We start from the raw sequence: 12,057 nt of genomic DNA on the forward strand, positions 1-12,057 counted from the left end.
GGTATTTTGATGTTATATATCGATATTTATAATAAGCATATTAATATACTACATCAAGGATACAAAAAAGCGAGGATCATCACTTGCGAGGAGCGTAACAAACCTTGAATGTATACATCTTGATACAAAAATATATAGTCAAGATATAAAATAATGCACTCATATATCTAACTAATTTAAGGAAGCGCGCAAAATTTAGCTTGAACTTTTGAAAACAAATGACTCGTGCGACCGCTATTGTTCCATGGTCAAAAAGCGCCTCCAATTCGCGGTGGAGAGATGTTGTCTCGCGGCACCGTCTGCTGAGAGTCTGAAGACTCAAAAAGAGAAGGCACGGGAGTATCCGATGGGAACAAAGAAAAGTTGGCTGCTCGGCGGCGAGTTAGCGAGGTTATCCGGTCACGTTAACCCTTTCTCTCTATCCGAGCTTTCCTCGGAAGGGTTGAAGGCCGCGGGAAAAGGGTATACGGGATCGGGCGTGGGATAGCTTTTATTTCCAAGGAACCTTGTCCAACAAGCCGTCTGCCACAATGGCGCGAAAGTTTTCATTGTGTTGCGCGCACATGCACGCCTACTCGACAATCAGCCGAGAAGCTTCACTTTTTGCCGGCTCACCTTCGTCCGCCATTGTTCAATGATTGATGATACCGCAGCGGCGCTTTAAGTGGAACAGAAGAAAGATTGGCGCGAGAAAAGTTTAGCCGGAAATTATGTGCACGGTAGTTTAAACGTAGACGACATTTTTCTAATAAGTCGCTGGATTAAAGTTAAATGCTAGTCGGATGCAGTGATCGTCAATCTTGTTGGTAAAGCTTCGCTTGTTTAATTCGAAAATAAATAACTTGCGTGTACATTAATAATTGTACAGTATTATTTATTTCTTTCTGATTATATATAAAATCTTTTTAAAAATCTATATAATTATTTTTAATACTTATATATGTTATATATTATAATAATTAGTCGATAAAAGTGATTTCTCTCATCTTTATTTCATTGCGTTTTCGGAAATTGATTGACTGCGTATCTTTTGCTATTAACAAAAATTGAACTTTCTTAGTAATGTGCGCGCGCGCGCGCGCGTGTGTGTGTGTGTGTGTAAATCTCGTTATTCAGGGCTCGCATCGTGCTTGTGGAAAACTCGCTTTTCGGTCTTTCATGCACGTTTACCTTCCATCGACGTATATAACTCGACGTGAATAACAGCCTGACGCTTGAAATGACCGTAGCGGGTTGTGACGTAATAAAACCACCGTTAAAACTTAACCGGTAAAATCGGTCGTCTCCTGGATTCGGAGAATCGTTGCCATCGTCATACAGAGCTCGTTCTAGATTATCCGGCATTATGGGAATCATCAAGGAAAGCAATCAGCTTTCGCGAGATTAGCCACTGAATGCAATGCTGCTGTGCGTTACTATGTCCTTTGTTTCGTTCACAATGCGCTTTCACTCCCTCTCTCTCCCTACTGCCCGCTTCCCCTCTCCATCTCTTTCTTCGCAATGTTTGTAACATTTTCTTCTGTATTAATTGTCGTTGAATTACGATTCCTTTTGTTCGTAAATTTATTTTACGCCAAGAAAATTTTATTCTAACAAAATCTTGATTCGTAAATCTCGAGCTTTTTTCATAGAAATGCAGTAATACTTTTTTGCAGACACCGGCCGCGCGATTATCTATGACATAAGCTCGCTCTGGGGAATTTTATCGTTGAAGCTTAAGTGAAGGAGCCAGATGAGGACGGTCGGTGCAGGTACAATGATGTCGCCGGTTAAAACGAGCTGGATGGCGATGGTTAGAGGTAGATAACGGAATGGCAGGGAGAACTCCGAGGGCTGAAAGGGGGTGGGGTCGCGGTTCCGCGATTATGAAAAGTTGCCGTCATTTCAGAACGCGCGCACCGAGTCCTTCAACTTTTTTACGAGTTATCGAACTCTCGAACGTGGAACCCAGAATCGACATAATAGAAGTCGGAGCTAGTTAGTGTTCGTCGAGAGGACTTTATTGCCTTCGACGGCGTATTTCAGCGATTATTTGACGTCTCACAATCGATCGTTCGTAATGCATAGTTAAAACGCACCGTCGAAATTACGGAAGCGGTACCGATCTCAGGAATTAATAGCATTAAAATTAGTTATAGTAATTATATAGTAATTATATATAATTATATGAAAAAATATTATTTGACATAGAATAATTTTAGTTTCCACATTCCGACTTGTATAAAGGATATCCAATTTTAAATTTCACTCCATCTGAATGCAATCAAATTAATCAGATTTATTTTTCGCGTATCGTTTCTTGATTCGGCTAACTCTTCCTGGGCCATACGCTCCAAGGGACCAACTCGTCGGCAGGTAAATTGCATTCAATTAGAGTCAATCTCGACCTAGTTACTGCAGAAGGATCGGATTGACGTAATGTATTTACGTCCTTGCGCACAAGGACATACGCACCCACGTAGTCTCGATGATTAATACACCAGCCTCCGGCTATTGAAGTAGAATTCAATTACTGAATGTGATAAGAGCGTGCGGCGTAACTTGTGTATTTTAGATTATGTGCGTACGCGGCAAGACCACGCGGAAACGTCCTGGAATTTAAGGTTTATGTTTCGTGATTGCAGTAAGTAATTTTGTTACGACATATAGACGTAGAATACGCTTTGCAGGAAACAATGAATGAAATGTAAATGTAATAACTATAAACAATTTAAACTAACTAAAAAAAAATCGAAAAAATGAAATTAATTAAAACGAAGCATCTAAAAAAAAAAATTGTGTTTCCTTATTGAGTGTAATTCTCTTTTAGAAGCTTAATGCTTTTATTTTGATCAAAAATGCCTAAATGATACTTGCATTATTTCACACTGTGATCATCGTGTTTCAATAGACGGAAGATGCTTTAGCATGATTAGTAAATGGTACAGATATGATCGAGACATCTGTCGTTTCGCGCAGCCCGATAATCGTTTCCACACGAACACGAATTTCCGGGCGGGAGGATTGCTCAGACACCGTTGATCCCCCGGTTGTCTCGCCGCCGCTTTGTCTCCAGCGCATTTGGGCGGTATGTCAGGAACGGTAAGCAGCAGCGATAGTTTGCTTTAGTTCGCTAAGCTGGAGACATCTCAGGGACCGCGAACTTCGTTGTACTCCAACTTAGTCGGCTTTAAAACCGCACGCGTATATACGCCCGCTTTACTCGTCAGATGTTAAACAGACGTCGTGACGCTGTCGTCTCGTTGCTCTGAGGGCGTAAGTAACTCGAAAGAATTTGATTCCGCGCGTTCCTATCTGCCAGGTACTCGTAATTAGACTCGTAATCTCGCAGAAGGAGATAATTATGCGGAGCCTCGACGAATTCTGAAATGATTAAATTTGATTAGCGCGATCGTCGTATCAGTATCATTCGCGCGTTATCTAAACGCACGTCTGAAATTTTATTTTTGCGTAATCGCAAAGAGTCAACCGCGCGAGTTTCTAAACGCAAAAAATTTGCATTTTTACAAGAACTAACCTACTTCCGCCAAGTGAGTTTCGTTCTACATAACGTAACGTTATCTTCTTGCTCCGTCCACGTCATGCTTAGAAAGATCAATCTGAAAAGAAATAGGCAACGATGTGAATAGAAATGAGCGTAATCTAACAGGTAGAAACTCGATTTTCTAGGTTACAACTCGATTTTTTCTTACAACTTCGATATTAATATAACAAAATATATGACATTAAATTTTTGATGTCTAATGATACTTCTAAATTAAACAGATATTTTATCTCTTTGTTGTTCTTGCAAAATTATCTCTTCGGCATCTCTTTGACATTTCTCATTTCTAAAAAAATCGAGATGTTATTAACTGAGAGATTTTCAATATTTTTGCAATATATCATTTGCTCTCTGTCATTATCACGATTTGCGTGCGCAATCGTAGTTACGTGATTAACCATCCAATCGTGCCTATTATTAGGAACTTGGCGACGTTTCCTTAATGTCAGCCAGCTAGGAGTCGATTACCGCGATCTACTGCGCGCTGCACGCTGCGTGTAATTAAGTCTCCACAAATCTCGTGATAGCGTGCAGCGTTCAGGTGGTATCGTCGTCACCGCTGTCGGGACACCCGGTGTACTCAAGCGGAGGAGTAATTGAATAGGGTTTTCGAGCTACCTCCTGACCCTGGAGGAATGGCCTGCACATGTATTGTTCGGACGCAGCCACAGGAACGCCGGGGTTGTCGATATATATCGTATACTCGCGGATAGCCAATTGTGGACTCGGCTTAATTAAGGTATTCGTGGTTATAATGAAATTTGGGTGCCGCGTATTTAACTATGAAAAAGAATGTGTGAAAGCATCGAAACCCCGAAATACAATCTAGATTCCTTCTCTAATTAACTTGCCTCTTGAGACTGCAGCTTCGAGGAGTCTTGCTCCGATTTTGGAAAGATTAAATCAAAAAGACATGTATCATGGAATTGGTAATTAATTAAATATAATTAAATATAATTAGTTATATGCCACACTTAGATTAATTATTTATATTGCATGTATTCTCTATTTAATTTTTACCAATTACATTTTATCAATCGAAAGCTTACTTGAAGCTAGTTGAAGAAGAACTGTTTTTATTCTATTGACATTCTATGCTATTGACATTCCTGAAGATTCCTGAAGATTCGTTAATCAACAAATCCTCATCCTTATAAATCACAAGCTATTAATGTTCTATTACCGAACAGTCTGCTATATTTTTTCCGTTGATCTGTAGCAGTGTTTGTTGAAAGTACGCTATTTTCTCGAGCACGCTGCATATGTAGCAGCTAACAGATTGTGGGTAGCTCAACGCTGATTTAAACGACCACACAGCAGGGCTACCGTACACGCAGGCTTTGGATGTCGATTTGTTTTCCGTATCTACCGTGAGCAAAACACAGCCGCGGACCTTAATTAAGACGGACGAGCTTATGTTATCGTTGAGCCATTTACTTGAGCGGGCAAAATATCGCACTTTCAATACGCCGCCATGGCGGCCGTGATTTATGATTATACAGTTTTTACATTATCACGCGCGCCTGTATCCCCAGTTGAATTCTCGCGAATTCGCTTGGCCGTGCTAACAATCGCGAACGATGCCGCTTTTAATTAAGGCCTTGTTTGGGCGCGACAATGTGAACGTACCGAGCGGTAAAAAATAGCGAGCAGGGCACGAGTAATCGATGGTACGCTGCCACGAAAAGAGGGACACCGTAATCGCGCGATATATCTCGGTAATTCCTCAACTCTTTTCGTCTTGTAAAGCACCATCTAGTTGATGAACTCGAAGAGAAAAAGTGCTTACGAGAACGAGTGTTGCAAAGTGTTGCAAAATATGTAAAAAAAAAAAAAATGTTACTGTCATTTCCTTGTAAAAGTAAGTGAAAACTCTAAACGTTGAGACAACTTCTCATCTTCTCGGTGGCCCGCGTCGCAGGACTGATTAAACCCTTTCAGCGAACCCTTTTCCACTTTGGCGCTGAAAGACAAGTGCCGGTAATGCACTGTCGCTTAGACAGGCCATCAGAGTTCCGTCGTAATCGCAACATATTTCAGACGGCGTCCTCCTGCGGCCCCGCAGGCGTATGTATGATTGCGCATTGTTCGCGCTCGCGCAGGCGACGCTTTGAACTGACAAGTGCACAGCCACGATCGCCACAATCGTCGCCGACAATCGCGGTCGCGTTGTGCCGATGTGTGGGCAGACAATTATAAGCGCGCCTTAATTAGGGAGGGCCGTTACTGCACAAAGCCGCTCCGGTCGTATCCAGACAAACGCGTCGTCACGATGATACTCTGGTCGGCTCTAAATCCGCTCTACTCTCAGCAGATTGGTCCCGACATTCAGGACTATCTGCAATGCACACGAGCACGACTGATTGATACTTCTCTTTCACCGATCTCGCGAGCGATTTCCGCGTGCGATCGGAAATAGCGTTCCGGAAGAGAAAAGAAGGACAGAGGGAGGAAGAGAGAGAGAGAGAGAGAGAGAGAGGGGGGGGAGGGAGGGGTGTCCTTGCGAAGTGTAGTTTTCGAGATAAATGCGCGTGTTTCATGCGGATGTGAGAGAAATGGTCAAACGAACGATTTTCTAGATCGATAATTGCCGTGTAATAAAACCTGGTAAGCGCATCGTAAATCGACGATAAATGATATCGAGCGCAATAAATTGATTGTTACCTTTGTACTATTTCCCTTATTCGGAATATCGCTTTTTACCGTTGGCAAATGGATAGCGGAATAAATGTAGGTATTTCGTGCGGACGTGGGAAAAGAGCTTCGCGCTTTCTAATGCAGAAGCGAAATGCGCGCGCTGCAACGCTCAGGTATTTTGTAATAAATGCACATATTTCGTGCGGACGTGAGAGGGAGATAATCTATATGCAGGGGAACGAACGCGTAACGTGCATCTTGCTAGAGGATCGCGATAGTCGACCGACTGATAAATGATTTCGAGTGCAAAGGATCGAACGTTATGTTGCCGATCATGGAATATATCATGTCGTACAATTATATGAGACGGCTATAACTTTTAAATTAATTAATCAATCGATAGAAGAAAATTTCACTGTTAAAGATTATCTGTCATGAAGGAAAACTGAAGTAAAAATGATTGATAAAATATTAACAGAGAGTAAATTAACAGAAATTTCATAAGATTTTGGAAGTGAATTGATGGAGAATTAATGGAAGTAGAATGCTATAACAAAGCGAAAATACGTTGATGAATATCATCCCCTGATTCTGCTTTCTTTTCTCGTCTCTTCATATCATTTTATAGCCCCTAGACGCCATTAAATTGTTACTTGAAACATACCCGGGGATTTATGCCGCGCCTAAAATTCACGTTTGACGGACCACTCGACCGATCTCGTTACAAACCCCCGCCCTATTCTACGTCCATTTATTCTGTCTCTACCTGCGCGTCGCTAACACAAAAAGCGAAGTGGCGTCAACGCGGCGTTCAAGCTCGTCAAAAAGCTCACGCGAGCGAGCGGGTGGACGCGAACGGAACCCTTCCTCCTCCCCTGTTTTATTGTGTCGTTGCACGCGGTGCGATAAATTTCCGCGGATTTACAGTTCCACGGAAAAGCGCGAAACACCCGCCCGCGAATATTATTCACGGCACGCGGCTGTTATTTCACCGTGTAACGTTCCCCGTTTGTGGTCATATCGCCGGCGAGAGAATTCAACAGCCGAAATCGAGTCGAGAAATCGCTGTCGATCGCAGTTGCGTAATTCGTTAATACATCTTCACGTGAAGTCCGACGGAATGTCAAATACAGCCATCGCTTATCACATTTTTTTTTGCTTCTCTTTTTCAGCGACTGCGATTTGATTTGAAGGAACGGCGATTTTATTTTCTGTGTTACAATATTCCTCCTTACGGTGAAATGTTACGGAGAGATCCAACATAAATTCGTCGTACTGTCATAAATTTCTATTTTCTGAATCACTGGTCAATAGACACTATATATTTAATTCTGTTTTTTTTTAGCTTTTATTTTTATTCACTTTATCACAAAAAAATAAATTTTTATATTTTCATATTATTATTTCTACAAATGTTAGTTATATTTAAAAAATACGATGTAATGAAATCAGATAAAATTAAGTATGTTTTTATGAATATATATATATAGAAAATTATAGACATCACGTTATAATAATCTTTCGCAGATACACGAGAAATCTTGCAGCATATATATGAGTATGTATTTTGCTATATATATATATATATATATATATGTATGAGTATGTATTTTGCTAGATTGAAGATTGCGTAACAGTGCGAGATATACATTTTTTACGAGACCGCATTATGATAGATAGGAAGGATTCCGTCTGCTTTTACGTCCGCAAACGCGGGATCGCGCAAGGACCGATCGGGTTCGTGACGAGAGGGAAATGACCTCCCATGTGAACGGAAGAAGGTCTCGTCGCCGCGACTTTCCCTGATCGACAATCCGCGTACTTGATGGAATCTACATGGAAATGACATGTCGATTCCATCGGATGCCGGGATTTGCGAGAGGCACCTTGGTGCATGTAGGGTACCGCGGTACCTGTGAACTCCGGGTATAAAACAACTCGAGCGAAACGACGGAGAGAAAGAGGCGAGCGAGCCTGGATGCGGTTCACGGTGAGAATTATTGCGGCCGACGTTTGCGATAAGCGCGTGATAAACACGACTCTCGCGTGAGCCAACGTTGCGGTGAAACGGACGACGATTACGCCCATTGTGGAATCGCGTCGCCACCGGCGTTCGGGCTCCAACATTGCAAATTACATTTACAATTATTTCAAGCCACCATTATGTGATTTCCACGTTCGCGTGTATGTAAAAAATACGCGCCCGTTTGCCCGTTGAAGAATCGCTCACGTTGCGTACTTCTCCGTGGCGCAGTTAACAAAACGGAACGGCGAAAATCCCAGCACGCGGCAGTAATCTTTTCGCCGAACCGATCGCGCATCGTCGCCGCTGTCGGCGGAGAGGAAGAGGAGTAAAGGCGAAGGGGCGGGTTAATACCGCGGGATTCCCGGAAGAATTCTGAAGTCGTGAAAATCCCGGGGACCTTCGAGAAATGCATCTCCGTCGCTACGTCGGGAACGTGACCTCACGACGCATAGAATTTGTACGACAATAGCCGCCAGACGTTTCCGTTTTGCTGCCGTAGCCGGCGGTGCGCAAACATGGCTCTCCTTCGGAAACACACGCGCGCGCGCGCGCGCGGTCGTCGAGCCGGGACTTAGCGATGTCCCAGGACTCTTCGGTCTGAATGATTTAGCCGCGCCTTATGCCCCGCGAAATCTAAGCCCATCCCGCCGTCAGTTCGCATTTTATCCGCGGATCACGTGAGCTTGCTGGTTCACTCGGTGAATTTCAAACGGGTCGCCCAGCGGGAGCCTGCGAGATTATAGTTGCGCTCGGCTGATAGCAAAATATGATCTAAGATCGTCACGTCTAGCACACCAACGAGATAAGTCCACATCCTATTTCGAATATCAAGCGGGAAATCCATCTGTAACGATGTATTTATATAATAAATTGCGGAAAAGGTTTAATTTTCTATTTCATTTTCACGAATTACTTGGCCATACATGTTACGTTTGATTTGTATCTTTCTGTCTTTTATTAATTTCTGTATTCCAAAGCGATCAACTGGAATATCCGTTATTAGCTAAAAGGACTCGAATCGACTGATGTTCCCGCATGATAATCTGTAGCCCGGGGGACATTATCCGTGTGTACCGAAAGGGGGTGACCGAGTGCTGCATGGTTCGCCTGGATCTGACGTTCGGCTAAATCGAACTTGCGGAACGCATTTGCATGAAACAAGTAGCCACTATTCCATTTACCCCTCCCACCATTGTGAAGAGGTTTATAGCAGTATGTACAAAGAGAAAACCATCTACTAAAATGTAATTTAAAGATATCAGTGAGTTTTCAGCGATGAAAATGAAAATGATAATAAATTTATAATATTAAATAATTCCGAAAGCAAGCGATAAAATTGAAATACATAGAAATATTATATCGTCATTTGCGGAAGTGTCTTTGAAATGCGACTCTCAATCTAGCTCATAATTAATTGTATCGTATGAATGGACCACAGTCGTCGTATCAGATAGGGTAATGCCCACGTCGGCGAGACGCACTGCATCACAGTCGGGACTATTCTGTTTAGTTGGAAACGAGATTCCACGTGGAGTATGGATAGGGAAATGATTTCTCTTAATCACAGTTGTGGTCTACTCGGCGTTGATTGTGACAGCGCATTGCTGGATGATTGTTGTGCGCGGGTACGTGTGTACGTGTACATATTCACGTCTCTGTTATATTATTCTCGCATAAAGGTACGTTCGTCCTGAAGGTACATCTTCGGACAAGCCGACCAGGCAACCAGGCTCCGTCCAACGTTCGCGAATCGAACTTGCAAATCGAATTTGCATGGAACAAGTAGTTACGATTCCCGACCACGACTTCGCCGGTCCAGGCGGCCGGATCTCTCGCCGCATTTCCGCTCCTCTCGTTCGCGTCGCGTATTTCCGCCGCGCGACGTTTCGTGTTTCCCCGCTGGGAACGCGCGGCGGAATTGCCGGGAGTTCGCCATCGGCAAGACACACACGCATGCAGTGCAGTTGAGTCGCGGAGTTCCACGATTGTACTTTTAGAATTGTTCGGTCGCCGGTTAGAGGAGTACCGTGATTACGACGCGTCCATTTGACGGGCGCCCCAACATGTGTACCCTGCGAATTATATGACGGATGCACTCGGACAATTCGTCGACAAGGGAAACTCTCATCCCTGTCTTGGGGACGTTCGAAATTATGGCTTACGCGACAACGCAAATTGTACCGCGATTGTTATGACGCGAGGTATTCCCCAATCAAGAATTTACTGTTGCCTCGTTATATTTCTCGTCGGTGATTTGTTGCATTTCAAAAGTACGCTTAGTCTAAAACTGTACGAAAATATAGTACAGTTAATCTTTTTATTGATTTGACAAAATTAAATGTCACATCCTGCTACGTATTTTAAGCATTTATTTTCCAAAATTGACAAAATTAAAACAAAATTGCACCATTTCTTATTTCCTTTTCAAATGCTAATTTTCAATAATATAATATTCATCCGCAGAAAGGAATGGTTTGATAGTGAGGAAATGTATTGTGGATACTATAATAGATGCAAAGATGCACATTTTTGCCGGATCGATAACGCGATATGAATGATAAATGTTTATCTCCGAAGGCGAAACTCTTCTTAGCCGTAACTTTAGAACCAATTTTATCCCCATTTGATGCACACGGTCCCGTCACGTTTCGCACGGCACAACGGCTCGCCCGTGCGAAAGGGCGGCATTAAAAATTCATTATCTCGCCCGCATGCACCGAATTCGAGTCAACGAGCACGGGCGCGAGAAAATTTTTTTCACGAGGCGAAACGCGCATAATTTTACAGCCACGCCGCGCGGATTTGCGCGTGGTAATAAGGGATAAGGGGCGCGCTACTTCCCCCGTCCCCTTCCTTCGCAGCCATGCCACGCGGCGAGTTCGGCGTCTCTGATTCGCGAGAAGACGATTTAACTCACAATGAAGAACCTTAAAAACTTCATGAGCGGGATTACCGCGCCTCGGGAAAACGGATAAAATGCGCGACACCGCGTGTGTACGCGGCACGGATTGAAGAAAACTTTTGCACCACCTGTACTTACACTGAACTGCAACTGTGTCATAATCAAGAACGTGAAATTGCAAGGAAGCGACAGGACAGTATGATTATTTTGTAAACGAACAATTTAAATAAGCTATTTGTCCAAAAATTTATTCCAGAACGCACGAGATTGACTCACTTCGAATTTAAAACATATTGTATTTGGAATGGATATTTATAAATAATAATGTGAACAGAGATATATTGTTTCCAAGCGAAGAAAGTCCTTGTATTATAAAATCAAGAAAGAAAACGACCGCGGATAATTAGTTGGAATTGACCTTTTGAATTTCTCGAAGGAAGATTAATGGTTTTATTGTCGTCAGAAAGTCATCCTTGGAGGAACGGTGGTCTCCTTGGTCTGGCCGAGGGAAAGAGACGCGGAGTGAAAAAGACTCGGGTGGCTTGCAAGGAATCTCGCGTGATGCAACTTTGCGGCTTCGACTTCGGAGAGAAGGGCCCTCAAAGGCTCGACTCTCGACTCTCACGGTAGGTTGTCCGAGGTGAAGAGTGTGGTCGGTTGGGCCGACGAGCTTCTTGTCTCTTCATCGTTGAAGTGCACTTCCGGCCACCCCGCGGCATGCAAATATTGACCACCGCTCTGCCCGCGTTCCCCTTGCGCTCTCTTTTCTCCCTCGTAGCGCGCCGGACCCGTTTCCGAGTTCTGCCATCGGCTTGTTTTTCTTACCTTATTATTTTCGTGCTTCACGAACGACGATGCGATGACGACGACGATGACGACGACTCCGAGGGTTGAAAATCTAGAGGTGAAATTGCGTTCCGGAAATTCGACCATTACTGCCACTTTTAT

General features: G+C 43.3%; 1 protein-coding gene across 4 annotated transcripts in view; it reads left to right on the forward strand.

The window, feature by feature from the left end:
• LOC105423285 (agrin) overlaps window positions 1-12,057 on the forward strand; it is a 433,811-nt gene that overhangs the window by 139,366 nt on the left and 282,388 nt on the right. The window lies entirely within an intron of this gene.

The sequence above is a fragment of the Pogonomyrmex barbatus genome, unplaced genomic scaffold (assembly GCF_055798465.1).
Source record: "Pogonomyrmex barbatus isolate J1 unplaced genomic scaffold, ASM5579846v1 scaffold3, whole genome shotgun sequence".
Lineage (NCBI taxonomy): Eukaryota > Metazoa > Arthropoda > Insecta > Hymenoptera > Formicidae > Pogonomyrmex > Pogonomyrmex barbatus.